This window comes from Bombina bombina, chromosome 2 (genome assembly GCF_027579735.1).
Source record: "Bombina bombina isolate aBomBom1 chromosome 2, aBomBom1.pri, whole genome shotgun sequence".
NCBI lineage: Eukaryota > Metazoa > Chordata > Amphibia > Anura > Bombinatoridae > Bombina > Bombina bombina.
Window position 1 is genome coordinate 530,540,097 of NC_069500.1, and position 18,271 is coordinate 530,558,367.

Here is an 18,271-nt window from a genome sequence, read left to right on the forward strand (position 1 = left end):
TCCTTGTGCCGTCAGAGATCCCCACACAGCTCCCCAACCTGTGAGACTTGCATCTGTTGAAATTACAGTCCAGGTCGGAAGCACAAAAGAAGCCCCCTGAATTAAACGATGGTGATCTGTCCACCATGTTAGAGAGTGTCGAACAATCGGTTTTAAAGATATTAATTGAGATATCTTCGTGTAATCCTTGCACCATTGCTTCAGCATACAGAGCTGAAGAGGTCGCATGTGAAAACGAGCAAAGGGGATCGCGTCCGATGCAGCAGTCATAAGACCTAGAATTTCCATGCATAAGGCTACCGAAGGGAATGATTGTGACTGAAGGTTTCGACAAGCTGTAATCAACTTTAGACGTCTCTTGTCTGTTAAAGACAGAGTCATGGACACTGAATCCATCTGGAAACCCAGAAAGGTTACCCTTGTCTGAGGAATCAAAGAACTTTTTGGTAAATTGATCCTCCAACCATGATCTTGAAGAAACAACACAAGTCGATTCGTATGAGATTCTGCTAAATGTAAAGACTGAGCAAGTACCAAGATATCGTCCAAATAAGGAAATACCACAATACCCTGTTCTCTGATTACAGACAGCAGGGCACCGAGAACCTTTGTAAAAATTCTTGGAGCTGTAGCTAGGCCAAACGGCAGAGCCACAAACTGGTAATGCTTGTCCAGAAACGAGAATCTCAGAAACTGATAATGATCTGGATGAATCGGAATATGCAGATATGCATCCTGTAAATCTATTGTGGACATATAATTCCCTTGCTGAACAAAAGGTAAGATAGTCCTTACAGTTACCATCTTGAACGTTGGTATCCTTACATAACGATTCAATATTTTTAGATCCAGAACTGGTCTGAAAGAATTCTCCTTCTTTGGTACAATGAAGAGATTTGAATAAAACCCCATCCCCTGTTCCGGAACTGGAACTGGCATAATTACTCCAGTCAACTCTAGATCTGAAACACATTTCAGAAATGCTTGAGCTTTTACTGGATTTACTGGGACACGGGAAAGAAAAAATCTCTTTGAAGGAGGTCTCAACTTGAAACCAATTCTGTACCCTTCTGAAACAATGCTCTGAATCCAAAGATTGTGAACAGAATTGATCCAAATTTCCTTGAAAAAACGTAACCTGCCCCCTACCAGCTGAGCTGGAATGAGGGCCGCACCTTCATGTGGACTTAGAAGCAGGCTTTGCCTTTCTAGCTGGCTTGGATTTATTCCAAACTGGAGATGGTCTCCAAACTGAAACTGCTCCTGAGGATGAAGGATCAGGCTTTTGTTCTTTGTTGAAACGAAAGGAACGAAAACGATTATTAGCCCTGTTTTTACCTTTAGATTTTTTATCCTGTGGTAAAAAAGTTCCTTTCCCACCAGTAACAGTTGAAATAATGGAATCCAACTGAGAACCAAATAATTTGTTACCCTGGAAAGAAATGGAAAGTAAAGTTGATTTAGAAGCCATATCAGCATTCCAAGTTTTAAGCCATAAAGCTCTTCTAGCTAAAATAGCTAGAGACATAAACCTGACATCAACTCTGATAATATCAAAAATGGCATCACAGATAAAATTATTAGCATGTTGAAGAAGAATAATAATATCATGAGAATCACGATGTGTTACTTGTTGCGCTAAAGTTTCCAACCAAAAAGTTGAAGCTGCAGCAACATCAGCCAAAGATATAGCAGGTCTAAGAAGATTACCTGAACACAGATAAGCTTTTCTTAGAAAGGACTCAATTTTCCTATCTAGAGGATCCTTAAACGAAGTACCATCTGACGTAGGAATAGTAGTACGTTTAGCAAGGGTAGAAATAGCCCCATCAACTTTAGGGATCTTGTCCCAAAATTCTAGTCTGTCAGACGGCACAGGATATAATTGCTTAAAACGTTTAGAAGGAGTAAATGAATTACCCAAATTATCCCATTCTTTGGAAATTACTGCAGAAATAGCATCAGGGACAGGAAAAACTTCTGGAATAACTACAGGAGATTTAAAAACCTTATTTAAACGTTTAGATTTAGTATCAAGAGGACCAGAATCCTCTATTTCTAAAGCAATTAGGACTTCTTTAAGTAAAGAACGAATAAATTCCATTTTAAATAAATATGAAGATTTATCAGCATCAACCTCTGAGACAGAATCCTCTGAACCAGAGGAATCATCAGAATCAGAATGATGATGTTCAGTTAAAAATTCATCTGTAGGGAGAGAAGTTTTAAAAGATTTTTTACGTTTACTAGAAGGAGAAATAACAGACATAGCCTTCTTTATGGATTCAGAAACAAAATCTCTTATATTATCAGGAACATTCTGCACCTTAGATGTTGAAGGAACTGCAACAGGCAATGGTACTTTACTAAAGGAAATATTATCTGCTTTAACAAGTTTGTCATGACAATCAATACAAACAACAGCTGGAGAAATAGCTACCAAAAGTTTACAGCAGATACACTTAGCTTTGGTAGATTCAGCACTTGACAGCAATTTTCCTGTAGTATCTTCTGACTCAGATGCAACGTGAGACATCTTGCAATATGTAAGAGAAAAAACAACATATATATAAAGCAAAATTGATCAAATTCCTTAAATGACAGTTTCAGGAATGGGAAAAAATGCCAAAGAACAAGCTTCTAGCAACCAGAAGCAATAAAAAATGAGACTTAAATAATGTTGAGACAAAAGTGACGCCCATATTTTTTCGCGCCAAATAAGACGCCCACATTATTTGGCGCCTAAATGCTTTTTGGCGCCAAAAATGACGCCACATCCGGAACGCCGACATTTTTGGCGCAAAATAACGTCAAAAAATGACGCAACTTCCGGCGACACGTATGACGCCGGAAACGGAAATAGAATTTTTGCGCCAAAAAAGTCCGCGCCAAGAATGACGCAATAAAATGAAGCATTTTCAGCCCCCGCGAGCCTAACAGCCCACAGGGAAAAAGTCAAATTTTAAGGTAAGAAAAATGTTAAAATGCATTATCCCAAATATGAAACTGACTGTCTGAAAAAAAGGAAAGTTGAACATTCTGAGTCAAGGCAAATAAATGTTTGAATACATATATTTAGAACTTTATAAACAAAGTGCCCAACCATAGCTAGGAGTGTCACAGAAAATAAGACTTACTTACCCCAGGACACTCATCTACATATAGTAGATAGCCAAACCAGTACTGAAACGAGAATCAGCAGAGGTAATGGTATATATAAGAGTATATCGTCGATCTGAAAAGGGAGGTAAGAGATGAATCTCTACGACCGATAACAGAGAACCTATGAAATAGACCCCTTAGAAGGAGATCACTGCATTCAAATAGGCAATACTCCTCACATCCCTCTGACATTCACTGCACGCTGAGAGGAAAACCGGGCTCCAACTTGCTGCGGAGCGCATATCAACGTAGAATCTAGCACAAACTTACTTCACCACCTCCATCGGAGGCAAAGTTTGTAAAACTGAATTGTGGGTGTGGTGAGGGGTGTATTTATAGGCATTTTGAGGTTTGGGAAACTTTGCCCCTCCTGGTAGGAATGTATATCCCATACGTCACTAGCTCATGGACTCTTGCTAATTACATGAAAGAAATGGGCACTGAGTTTATTCATAACTATCTCAAAATCTAATTCTTCCCCTTCTTGGAATGGAAAGCATTATACCCTGGCTCCACTTCTTTCCCCATAAAGTATAGAAGAGAATTTACTTGTCCTTCACCACTCTCCTTGTCCAACTTGGAAGCAAGCGTGCAAACTGCTGTCGCCATGTGGGCCATGCTACAGGCTGGGAGAAATCAAAAGGCTCAGGTGGAGTGAATTTCAACATCGTTATTAATCAGGAAACAGATGTGCAGGTACGTACTTCTGACACCATGTCATGAGATGCAGGACACAGTATGATAGGTACAACTCGAGTTTATTGCAGAGCATAGGATTAACAGACTGCACAATACAATACAATTTAGTAACTGTGACACAGGTTATACCGGCACTAAGCCACAACGACTTCCTATGACGTCACACCCATGCTCTCATCACAACTACATACACTGGTATTACATAATGGTAAAAATTAGATTAATCTTTCATTAGAGGTCTTACATGTATTTGATGTGTGGATGTATCCGTGCCCACTGATTCATTGCCAAAATAAGCATATTGCAATAAGTAGTAATACCATTTTATTAGAAAATAAATTGTTACTAAAGATATTACCAGAGATTCTTATTGTCATGCTTGCTTCACATCTGAAGCTATATACACACAGACTATCATTATCTGGGAAGGTGCACGCAGAGATAACACCTGAACTCCTGTGTGTCACTTGCCTCTCTGAACATGCAATATTTAACCATATGTCACAATGAGGAAGTGCTAAGCACATATATATTCGAAGCTTCTGTGTGTTTTGTAGCCTTACTGACATAATAAGATATAGGGAGGGAATACATTAAAAACAAGTGTAAGCCTTTAGAATCAAACCTAACAATGGGGTGCCCCTGGCAGGTGCCAACAATGTTTAATGGCAAATCTCTGCTGATTATAAAGCAGCTATCACTTATGGGTTTGTTATTTAAAAGGCCCTGCTATCTTTCTGAATTGCAGTAATGGCATCAGATTTAAATAAACAGGTCTCTGGCTGCCTGAAATGTTGGGAGGTTTGTCATTCCCCAGTGGGTGTGTATATTGCAACTAGCTCTCTGCTGGTCACATGATTTCTGGGAAAAGGAGGAAGCAGCCTAAGCACTGAGTGAGAGAGAAGAGGGAGGGGGGGAGTGATAGAAAAAAAAATACTAAGAACAGCGAGAGATAGAGAATTACAAGAAACATAATTGAGAGACGACGAAGGCATTTTACAGAAAGAAAGGAAAAAACTTGACAAGCACTTCAAGAAGTGACAAACCGAAAGTTAGAGGCACATAAAGAACACAAGATTGAAAGTTCATAGAGAATAAGGTGGGTGTTGTGGTTTCTGTGGATTTCACAGTGTTTTGTGTATATTTGCAGGGCTTTTTTTTTTTTTTTTACCAAAAGTACATTGTCCTGCATTAAAGCTGGTCTGAGTGTTAAATGCTATGCAGTAGGAAAGGTCAAAGTAAAGTGTTTAAAATTAATTTTTTCAAAGTAACAAAAAAATGTTGGGGGCTCTTAAAGTAGGAAGTTCTGCATAAGATAAGATTCTAGATGTAAAATGATATAAATGTACTGCATTAGAAGTCTAAAAGTAAGTTGCTGTACCATATGTACAGTGGATTTGTACTTTAATCATTACTATAAAAATATAGTTTTAATTTGTAACCTCCAAATTTGCTTATTGTTGCAAAATAATTTGCACTAAAATTTTAAAAATAAAATGGTCTATTACACTACAATACATTATTCCTCCCATAAAGTGTTTAATAAAAGGTACATTGAAATTGTAACATAATGCTTAATAATGCATAGTAAAAAAGTATTGTATATTTTATTTATTTTGTCATGTTGTCTCTTTTTCCTATAAAATAAAGGGCCATAATAGTAAAAAATTCCACAATTTAATCCGTTACAGCATGCAATTTTAAGACTATCGCTAAAGGGTTAAACACACAGTAAAAATACTTCTCACAGAGCACTGCTGGTCCCAAGTTAAAAACACTGCTGATCCAATGATCAGTACTAATCACACTACTCCGATGTGGAACTCTGGACTAGCAGTGCTGTGCGAGTTCCAAGTTGTATTTCTACTGTGTGTTTAACCCCTTTGCGGAGTAGAGAGCAATATTGTGCTTTCGCAAGCACGATATTTGCACTCCACTCAGTACTCCACTCCGCAGTGCACACAAATGTGTGTTGGTATTAAAATTGCCTGGAAGCCTTGCATTCTCGAGAGCGCGCTTCTATAGGCACCAATGGGAGCCTCGTTCTGATGCTGTGAGACACGGCAAAGAACCTAGCACAGCGTAGGGGGCAATTTGCGCAGCGTTGGGCAGCAAAATAAAAATATATGAATATGGTGACTAGACACATATTCTTGTCATTGGCTCACCAGTGCAGAAGTAAAACAATAGTCCAATAATAAAATGCTCTATCACATTAGAGCGTTTTATTTTTGCATTTTAATTTCCCTTTTCGTGGAGAAATTAATCGAAGCAGTTTTGTCAATCCTGCGAGGCCCCTTAAATAATTTTAGAAAGGACAATTTTAGCTTGAGAGATGCTTATTTGCTATGTCGGGTTCAGGATGCGAAGGGGAACGACACATACATTACAATATAATGCTCAAAAACAGCCCGCAAAGATTTTGCAAGATTTCTCTCCATAGCAGAAATTTTTCATCATCAGTAGATGTTTGTGGAGTTTAAAGGATTACATTTGTTATCTGAAGGTAAAATGTTTAACTTACTTCCATTAACATAATGTGCACAGTCTTCTTATATTGAAACATTTTGAGTCACCAGCTCCTACTGATCATGTGCAAGAATTCACAGAATAAATGTATATGTATTTGTGATTGGCTGATGGCTGTCACATGATACAGGGGTAGTGGAAATAGACATAACTTTTAAAATTGTCAGAAAAAAATCTACTATTCATTTGAAGTTCAGACTAAGTTCTATTGCATTGTCTTTTTATGTACATTTGTTGATTATGCAAATCTACTGTGTTTACTGGTTCTTTAAGACTGCTTCCATATATTTACCTTAAAGAGACATTGTACACTAGATTTTTCTTTGCATACATGTTTTGTTCATGGTCTATTTAAATAGCTCATCCGGAAGTGTTTTTTGTAAAAATGTATAGTGTTTGCTTATTTTTTAGTAATGTGCTGCTTTTCATACTCCTAACCAAGCCTCAGAGTTTTAGATGTATACTGATGTCTATAGACTCCTGGTTGTGTAATGGGTGTTTTTATATGCAGGGGGGAAGTGTCTGCTCTCCCTGATTTCCTAGCTCCTTTCAGTGGGTGTCCCAGCCTAACCTCATCAACAGTGCTAAACTGGGAGCTTCTAAGTAAGTTTTTAAAATGTTTTATACTGGGTTTTTAGATCAGTATCTCTGCATATTATTCTTTATAGTAGTGTCTAGTACATACAATTATCTGAAAATTGGTGTATACTGTCCCTTTAAATGGACAAGTTAGGTACATACACTGTAACATTTACAAATATGTTAATTACTCCTACATCTTTGTTCCCAAATAAAATGTGTTCTCAAGAATAAAAATGTGTGCATACAGTGAATGCACACATAATCATTCTTGAGAACAATTTTTTTTAAAATATTTTTATTTTGATGAATTATTTGTTCTGTCAGTGAAAAACACCCGGCAAATACTCTGTGGTGTTGTACCTCTTTCTTAAACACAACTAGTGTAGGATGGACGTGTTCTCTGTTATATTACCTTCAGGAAGCCAGATGTTTGTAAGTGTATCAACAAAAACTTTATTTACAAGCTTTTTGTTATTCAAAGTACAAAAATAAGGAGGGGCCCCTTACAAATGTTGTAGCGACTATTACATCTTGTGTTATCACTAGAGTAGCAGGCTCTGTTAGATCTTTGCTAAGAATGTTTTCCTCATTTCTATGAAAGGCAAGATCCTTAGAAATTCTGGCAAAGAATCTCCACTTATAGGATAGAGGAGGTTAACGTTAGCATTTATGGTTTTTGTTCTAAGGAGTATAGTAAATATTTTTTTGTGCTGTGGATAGTCATGGAACGTGTTAACGTGTGCCGGGATACAAAAGAAAGGGATAACTTGCACTCTGGGTCTTAGTATTTTTATTGTTGTCATGTTGGATACATGAGCAGGGGAATATAATGACAATGCTGCATAGTAAAAAGGATACAGTATATAGATAAAGAAGGGACTAAACAAAACAAACTTACACAGAAGGTAGGCCCTGCAATCAATCGGGGTGACATTAAGGGTTAACAGTTGTCAGGCAGGGTTGAAGTTAGGTTTATTTGTGGTGGGTGATCATGTTTAGGAATAATTTGTGGGGGACTTGCAGTTAACCTTATTTGTTATAGGGGGTGGCTTTTATATTTCCTTAGGGGCTAATTTGTGGGTAACCATGTAACATCGGTAACAAAGTTATATGGGCCAGAAACTCCCTGATGGCTGGTCACTAACAAGTAACACGTTTCCCTTAATAGTACTGGTAGAATTATGATGTTCACTAAAATGAATTAGACCTAGCCTAGAGTTTGCAAGGGACACTAATGTTAAAATAAAATGCACTAGCAAAGTAGCACCATCTCATTTTTCCATTTCTTTCCATTAAATTGCCCGTTATTGTGTATTTTTGTGTGTGTATACACATGTATATACCTCTATGCAAAGAAGAAAATATTATTAAAGGGACATGGAACCCAAATTTTTTCTTTCATGATTCAGATATAGAATACATTTTTAAACAACTTTCTAATTTACTTCTATTATCTAATTTTCTATTTTGCTGAAGAAACAGCAATGCACTAATGTTTTCTAACTGAACACATGGGTGAGCCAATCACAATCAATATATATATATATATGCAGCCACCAATCAACAGCTAGAACCTAGGTTCTCTGCTGCAAGTGAGCTGGCCTAGATACACCTTTCAGCAAAGGATAACAAGAGAAGGAAGCAAATCAAATAATAGAAATAAATTGGAAAGTTGTTTAAAATTGTATTCTCTATCTGAACCATGAAAGAAAATGTTTGGGTTTCATGTCCCTTTAACTATAATTCTCTTGTATGAATTATTTGTGTTTGAATGTTACTTTGAAAGATCTAAGTTCATTTACACCTAGTAATTTCAATGATATTGGATTTTCTCAATACAATGTACCTACAAATTCAGTGGAACTTGGAGAGACCAGAGAACCTGATAGAGAAAACACACGTGCGCTAGCAGAGACAGATTATCATGCTTAATCACATTAAACTTGGCACAAAGCCTCAGTTAGTGCTACTGCCCCCTCAGGCCAATGGCAAGCACAAATCAGAGGCAGCACGGCGGTCTAGTTAAGAAGATCAGGCATCCAGTGCAGGACCCACAACATACACAACATGGTGAGGTGGCACACTACTAAGTTCTTATGTAGATTAACATTGTGGGATGCAGCACACTACCTGACCCCAGACAAGTTAACACTGCAGGACATAACAAACACAGAGAGCAGTGATGCAGCACACTACCTGACCCCAGACATAATACAGAGAGCAGTGATGCAGCACACTACCTGACCCCAGACATAATACAGAGAGCAGTGATGCAGCACACTACCTGACCCCAGACATAATACAGAGAGCAGTGATGCAGCACACTACCTGACCCCAGACATAATACAGAGAGCAGTGATGCAGCACACTACCTGACCCCAGACATAATACACAGAGCAGTGATGCAGCACAATACCTGACCCCAGACATAATACAGACAGCAGTGATGCAGCACAATACCTGACCCCAGACATATTAACACTGTGGGACCTCACAAATGCACAGAGCAGTGATGCAGCACACAACCTGACCCCAGACATAATACAGAGAGCAGTGATGCAGCACACTACCTGACCCCAGACATATTAACACTGCAGGACATAAATACACAGAGCAGTGATGCAGCACACTACCTGACCCCAGACATAATACAGAGAGCAGTGATGCAGCACACTACCTGACCCCAGACATAATACAGAGAGCAGTGATGCAGCACACTACCTGACCCCAGACATAATACAGAGAGCAGTGATGCAGCACACTACCTGACCCCAGACATAATACAGAGAGCAGTGATGCAGCACACTACCTGACCCCAGACATAATACAGAGAGCAGTGATGCAGCACACTACCTGACCCCAGACATAATACAGACAGCAGTGATGCAGCACACTACCTGACCCCAGACATATTAACACTGTGGGACCTAACAAATACACAGAGCAGTGATGCAGCACACTACCTGACCCCAGACAAATTAACACTGCAGGACATAACAAACACAGAGAGCAGTGATGCAGCACACTACCTGACCCCAGACATATTAACACTGCAGGACCTAACAAATACAGAGAGCAGTGATGCAGCACACTACCTGACCCCAGACATATTAACACTGCAGGACATAACAAATACAGAGAGCAGTGATGCAGCACATTACCTGACCCCAGACATATTAACACTGCAGGACATAACAAATACACAGAGCAGTGATGCAGCACACTACCTGACCCCAGACATATTAACACTGCAGGACATAACAAATACACAGAGCAGTGATGCAGCACACAACCTGACCCCAGACATATTAACACTGCAGGACATAACAAATACACAGAGCAGTGATGCAGCACACTACCTGACCCCAGACATATTAACACTGCAGGACATAACAAATACACAGAGCAGTGATGCAGCACACAACCTGACCCCAGACATATTAACACTGCAGGACATAACAAATACACAGAGCAGTGATGCAGCACACAACCTGACCCCAGACATATTAACACTGCAGGACATAACAAATACACAGAGCAGTGATGCAGCACACAACCTGACCCCAGACATATTAACACTGCAGGACATAACAAATACACAGAGCAGTGATGCAGCACACAACCTGACCCCAGACATATTAACACTGCAGGACATAACAAATACACAGAGCAGTGATGCAGCACACAACCTGACCCCAGACATATTAACACTGCAGGACATAACAAATACACAGAGCAGTGATGCAGCACACAACCTGACCCCAGACATATTAACACTGCAGGACATAACAAATACACAGAGCAGTGATGCAGCACACAACCTGACCCCAGACATATTAACACTGCAGGACATAACAAATACACAGAGCAGTGATGCAGCACACTACCTGGCTCCAGACAAACTAACATCGTGGGACCCAGCAAATAAACATATTAGAGTGGCAACAAATTTTCTGTTAAAAATGGATGTTTCAGAATATTGCTGAGGTGTTATGAGCAATGTTAAGTCTGTAGTCTGCACTTCCAAATCCAGAATTAAATTACAGAAAAGGGGGAAAAATAAATAATGAAAATATTTTCTTATTTACTATTATGCTACAATCTTAAAGGGATACTGTGACGACCAGGGTTAACCAACCCTGCGCCAGTCACTTGTTTGGCACATAAAGGGTTAACAGACTCTTTCTACTTTCACTAATCTGTCACAGTCTAGCCACTCTAGGCAAGTCTGTGACTTAGTAGACAAGCAAACAGTTTTAAAATAAAAAGGAGAAATAACAGATTCCCATACTTTACTAGCTTACGATATCTGTTCCAGGGAGATGGCAGGAAAAATGGTCACTGTATACAGCCTCCTATGAAGAATGAACACCTTGTAATGTTAAAACACAAAATTGTATACCGCTTTCCATGATATCAGATTGTTTGAGCCAACTTTCTTGCAGAGGGGCTAGGGAAATATCCACCCCTCTGTTTTACCAACGGTCATAAAGCTCAGCATCTTTGGCCCCAATTATAGAACACCTTATAACTTCTGTTATGTACATCCTATTTCATATACACAGAGAGGCAATCTCTTAGTGATGTTGGGAGGAGTATGTTGATACCAAACATCATATATATTGCATTATTTATGTTTCTGAGGTATTACTTATAAAAGCACTAATTTGCAAGGCTGACTGTCTGGTTAATGACCCCATGTACGTTCTTTGAAAAAGACCCTGTGTTTCATCAATCCCTTTGCTGACAGGTTAGGGCAATAAAGTTTTCTTGTGCATGTAACAAAGCTATTTATGAGGGGTCTGGCTGATCAAAGGGGAAGCTCATTAATGCAAAAACACAGCAACACAGTTCTTAAAAATTAAAAAAAAATGTTTTTAGCCCACAGGCTAAATAAAATTAACCCCTTAGGGCTCCATTTATCAATCATTTGGAAAATTCTGGTCTCCTATAAGTTCTCCACAGCTCTCCTTAGGAGAGGCGCACATGTGCGCCCTTATTTTTCATAAAAAGTTTTTTTTTTTCTCCCATAGGAGAGCTGAGGAGAACTAATGATGATATTCTCCAGTCGGATTAGTATCTTCTCCTTATTTATCACTGAAAATAAGCAACTATTCTCCATGTCTGTCATATATAAGCCAATTGAAATCTTTATACAGCCTTCCTAGTAGCTTTGAAAACGCCCCTCTTCAGCAAACTATCAAGTTAGAAAATAGATCTACATTTTCATTGTTTTTTTTTTTCTCCAACATTGGTGTGTCCGGTCCACGGCGTCATCCATAACTTGTGGGATATTCTCTTCCCCAACAGGAAATGGCAAAGAGCACAGCAAAAGCTGTCCATATAGCCCCTCCCAGGCTCCGCCCCCCCAGTCATTCTCTTTGCCGCTCTGAACAAGTAGCATCTCCACGGAGATGGTGAAGAGTATGTGGTGTTTAGTTGGGGAAGAAACTACAATCCAGGAGGGTCAATATATGACTACCGTGGATTTAAAGGACGCGTATTTACATATTCCTATCCACAAAGATCATCATCAGTTCCTAAGGTTCGCCTTTCTGGACAATCATTATCAGTTCGTGGCTCTCCCATTCGGACTAGCCACTGCTCCCAGAATTTTCACAAAGGTGCTCAGGTCCCTTCTAGCGGTTCTAAGACCAAGGGGCATTGCAGTGGCACCTTATCTGGACGACATTCTAATTCAAGCGTCGTCTCTTTCCAGGACAAGGGCTCATACAGACATTGTTCTAGCCTTTCTCAGATCTCACGGGTGGAAGGTGAACGTAGAAAAGAGTTCACTATCTCCGTCGACAAGAGTTCCCTTTTTGGGAACAATAATAGATTCTTTAGAAATGAAGATCTTCTTGACAGAAGTCAGAAAGTCAAAGCTTCTAAACGCTTGTCAAGTTCTTCTCTCTATTCTGCAGCCTTCCATAGCTCAGTGCATGGAAGTAGTAGGATTGATGGTGGCAGCAATGGACATAGTTCCTTTTGCTCGAATTCATCTAAGACCATTACAACTGTGCATGCTCAATCAGTGGAATGAGGACTATGCAGACTTGTCCCCTCAGATTCAAGTAGACCAGTTAACCAGGGACTCACTCCGTTGGTAGTTGACTCAGGATCACCTGTCTCAGGGAATGAGTTTCCGCAGACCAGAGTGGGTCATTGTCACGACCGACGCCAGTCTATTAGGCTGGGGCGCGGTCTGGGACTCCCTGAAAGCTCAGGGTCTATGGTCTCGGGAAGAGTCTCTTCTCCCGATAAACATCCTGGAACTGAGAGCGATATTCAATGCTCTCCAGGCTTGGCCTCAACTAGCGAAGGCCGGATTCATAAGATTCCAGTCGGACAACATGACGACTGTAGCTTACATCAATCATCAAGGGGGAACAAAGACTTCCTTGGCGATGACAGAGGTATCCAAGATCATCAAATGGGCGGAGGATCACTCCTGCCACCTATCCTCAATCCAGATCCCAGGAGTAGACCACTGGGAAGCGGATTATCTGAGTCGTCAGACTTTTCATCCGGGGGAGTGGGAACTCCACCCGGAGGTTTTTGCCCAGTTAACCCAATTATGGGGCATTCCAGACATGGATCTGATGGCGTCTCGTCAGAACTTCAAGGTTCCTTGCTACGGGTCCAGATCCAGGGATCCCAAGGCGACTCTAGTGGATGCATTAGTGGCGCCTTGGTCGTTCAACCTAGCTTATGCGTTTCCACCGTTCCCTCTCCTTCCCAGGCTTGTAGCCAGGATTAAACAGGAGAAGGCCTCTGTGATTCTGATAGCTCCTGCGTGGCCGCGCAGGACTTGGTATGCAGACCTGGTGGATATGTCATCGGCTCCACCATGGAAGCTACCTTTTGAGACAGGATCTTCTAGTACAAGGTCCATTCGAACATCCAAATCTAGTTTCTCTGCAGCTGACTGCTTGGAAATTGAACGTTTGATTTTATCCAAGCGTGGGTTTTCAGATTCAGTGGTAGATACTCTGGTCCAAGCCAGAAAACCTGTGACTAGAAAGATTTACCATAAGATATGGAAAAGATATATCTGCTGGTGTGAATCCAAGGGATTCTCCTGGAGTAAGATTAAAATTCCTAAGATCCTCTCTTTCTCCAAGAAGGTTTGGATAAGGGATTGTCAGCGAGTTCTCTAAAAGGACAGATTTCTGCTTTATCTGTCTTGTTACACAAACGACTGGCAGCTGTGCCAGATGTACAAGCTTTTGTACAGGCTTTGGTCAGAATAAAGCCTGTTTACAGACCTTTGACTCCTCCCTGGAGTCTAAATTTAGTTCTTTCAGTTCTTCAAGGGGTTCCATTTGAACCCTTACATTCCATAGATATCAAGTTACTATCTTGGAAAGTTCTGTTTTTGGTTGCTATTTCTTCTGCTAGAAGAGTTTCTGAATTATCTGCTTTGCAGTGTGATCCACCCTATCTGGTATGCCATTCAGATAAGGTTGTTTTGCGTACCAAGCCTGGTTTTCTTCCAAAAGTTGTTTCCAACAAGAATATTAACCAGGAAATAGTTGTTCCTTCTTTGTGTCCGAATCCAGTTTCAAAGAAGGAACGTTTGTTACACAATTTAGATGTAGTCCGTGCTTTAAAGTTCTATTTAGAAGCAACAAAGGATTTCAGACAAACTTCTTCTTTGTTTGTCGTTTATTCTGGTAAGAGGAGAGGACAAAAAGCTACTGCTACCTCTCTTTCTTTCTGGCTGAAAAGCATCATCCGATTGGCTTATGAGACTGCCGGACGGCAGCCTCCTGAACGTATCACAGCTCACTCTACTAGGGCTATGGCTTCCACATGGGCCTTCAAGAACGAGGCTTCTGTTGATCAGATATGTAAGGCAGCGACTTGGTCTTCTCTGCACACTTTTGCCAAATTCTACAAATTTGATACTTATGCTTCTTCGGAGGCTATTTTTGGGAGAAAGGTTTTGCAAGCCGTGGTGCCTTCTGTTTAGGTAACCTGATTTGCGCCCTCCCTTCATCCGTGTCCTAAAGCTTTGGTATTGGTTCCCACAAGTTATGGATGACGCCGTGGACCGGACACACCAATGTTGGAGAAAACAGAATTTATGCTTACCTGATAAATTACTTTCTCCAACGGTGTGTCCGGTCCACGGCCCACCCTGGTTTTTTAATCAGGTTGAAAAATTTCTTTCTCTATACACTACAGTCACCACGGCACCCTATAGTTTCTCCTTTTTTTCTCCTAACCGTCGGTCGAATGACTGGGGGGGCGGAGCCTGGAAGGGGCTATATGGACAGCTTTTGCTGTGCTCTTTGCCATTTCCTGTTGGGGAAGAGAATATCCCACAAGTTATGGATGACGCCGTGGACCGGACACACCGTTGGAGAAAGTAATTTATCAGGTAAGCATAAATTCTGTTTTTTTCAATTTAAGCGCTTCTTTTATATCTTACTTTTATGCCCCAATAGATATAATTTTTGTGCTCTGTTATATATTATTTTGGTGCTCTGTTATATATTTTTTATCACGCCAATATAAATTATTATTGCGCTCCAATAACCATTATTATTGCGCTTTGTTATTGATACTTTTTGCACCTTGTAGAGCTCTTTTTTTGTGTAACTGCTTCCACAACTGGTAGAGAATAGATTTCTAATGCTGTTCTCCACAGTGAATTTTACAGTCAAACTTGCCCAATTTTAGGCACATTTTTGAATGATAAATAGGGAAATTATTTCTCATGAGAACTTTTAGGAGAATATGGACGATAAATGGAGCCCTTAGCGTCTAAACCATGAGATATACATGACAATACTAAACCCAAATTTTTTCTTTCATGGTTCAGAAAAAGCATTAAATTTTAAAGGGACAGTCTACTCCAGAATTGTTATTGTTTAAAAAGATAGATAATCCCTTTATTACCCATTCCCCAGTTTTGCATAACTAACACTGTTATGTTAATACACTTTTTACCTCTGTTATTACCTTGTATCTAAGCCTCTGCAGACTGCCCCTTACCTCAGTGCTTTTGACAGACATGCAGTTTAGCCATTCAATGCAGACTCCTAAATAACATTGTGCTCACTCCCGTGGAGTTATCTATATGACACACATGAACTAGTACTGTCTAACTGTGAAAAACTTTCAAAATGCTCCGAGCTGAAAGGCGGTTTTCAACGGTTTTAGAAATCAGCTTGAGCCTGCATAGGTTTAGCTTTTCAAAACTACCATCAAGGGAACAAAGCAAATTTGATGATAAAAGTAAATTGGAAAGTTGTTTAAAATTGCAGGCCCTATCTAAATCATGAAAGTTTAATTTTGACTAGACTGTCCCTTTAAGTAACGTTCAGCACCTGGGTAGAATTGCTGATTAGTTGCTAAATGCAGCCACCAATCAGCAAGCACTATCCAGCGTGCTGAACCAACAATAGGCTGGCTCGTAAGCTTACATTCCTGCTTTTTTCAAATAAAGATACCAAGAGAACGAAGAAAAATTGATAATAGGAGTAATAGAGCATGCATGCTCTATCTGATAATGAAAGAAACAATTTGGGTTCAGTATTCCTTTAAAGTGTTTAATGACCCTTTAACTGCTGATAAACACTGTCTTGTGGGAGGCTCCTACCTAGTTTCACATTAATGCTACACTAAAATTAAAGTAAAATTAAAACTTAAAAGGGACATTATAGTATTTTTTTTTTACTCCCTTGTAGTTCATATAAAGTTATTTAATACCTCATTTCAAATCTATTACTTGTTTTTCATGCATTAAAACATATTTTATTAATAAAAACGTACATCTTCAACTGTCCATGAAAAGAACACAGACGCCGCCCTCAGAAGACTCGCACATGTCAATCAAATGCTGATCCAACCTCCTATGCGTGTGCCCAGCTAAGTGGTTGCTTTAGCAACTGGAAAAGCATCTTTCCTTTCCAGTACTAATTATAGCACAGCTTGCAATCTGCATTTTAGAATGTGTATATTTGTGCGTGTATGTAAATATTGCCAACTGTCCCTGTCTATTAACACCTTTAACGACCAGCGACGTGCCCTGTATGTTGCTGGTCTTTCAATGGGACTTGCTTTTTTAATAGCGCGGCTGTTGCCACCAAGGTAGGTAGGTTGTAATAGTGTGGTCTTCCAGCCGCTGGTGAGATCCGTGCTATTATAGGCAGAAAAACCCTTAACAACCAGTGACATACAGGTTATGTTGGGGTCATTAAGAGAGTAAGTTTGTCTCATGTACAGCGCATAGTCACTAAGAACCAATTGCTGGTTTGAAACGTTGTTTGTATTATGGACCCTGTGTGAATAAAGGTTTTTTATTTTTACCATTTGGAGGCTGGAAATCTTCTTGGAAAAGTGACTATGACATTGGGGTCTAGCTAACCCCGTTTCCGTGCCCCCGGACTTTAAATAAGGTGCTGTCTTCCCCTGTGAATCATGTACAGCTCAGCCTGTATTTAGTTTAAAGGGACAGTATACACTCATTTTCATATAACTGCATGTAATAGACACTACTATAAAGAATAAGATGCCCAGATACTGATATAAAAATCCAGTATAAAACTGTTTAAAAACTTACTTAGAAGCTGTCAGTTTGGCTCTGTTGAAAAGTTAGCTGGAAAGCCCATTGCAAGTGGCAAATAAGACACTCCCCCTTCTTTTACATATGAAAAGACCCTTTTCACAAACAGGAGCAAGCTGGAGAAGGTAGCTGACAGTATTCACATAAAACTTTGGGGCTTGATTAAGAGTCTGAAAATCAGAGCAATGTTATTTAAAAGTAAGCAAAACTATACATTTATCTAAAAAAAAACCTTTATGGGCTATATAAATAGATAATCTACAAAACATTTATGCAAAGAAAAAATGAGTGTATAATGTCCCTTTAATAATACTGTGTGCAGTTTAGTACTCTCACCACAGAGTTTGCTATGGTTTTCACGTTTACTCTATTATTATTACTCATTGCTTAATATATGTAAGTTTTTTCTGAAACCTTATCTGTAATCTTCTATTATGTTGAAGTGTGTAGACAGGTGTCAAGTAAGGGGAAGCCATGTGATATATAATATCAGGGAGGGTAGGAGTCAAGGGTTGATGAAGCCAGGCATCTCAATAATGTTGCACAGTTTGGATCATGTGACGCTTTGCTTAGCAGGGGCTTAAAGGGATAGAAAGGTCAAAAATTAAATGTGCATGGGTGCATTTCAATTTGAAATGTAAGCATTTTTGCTTTATACTTCCATTAGCAAAAATGCTTCTAGTAAAAGTTATTACTGCTTTTCTGCAGCATACTCACATATGC

At 39.6% G+C, this 18,271-nt stretch overlaps 1 protein-coding gene across 1 annotated transcript in view; it reads left to right on the plus strand.

Moving 5' to 3' along the window:
• Nucleotides 1–4,725: 4,725 nt before the first annotated feature.
• The window catches only part of IRF9 (interferon regulatory factor 9), a 79,801-nt gene continuing 66,255 nt past the window's right edge, over nt 4,726–18,271 (plus strand). Inside the window, exon 1 of the mRNA XM_053702362.1 lies at nt 4,726–4,960. The gene's annotated coding sequence lies outside the window, so the exon portion shown is untranslated. The remainder of the gene's footprint in view (nt 4,961–18,271) is intronic.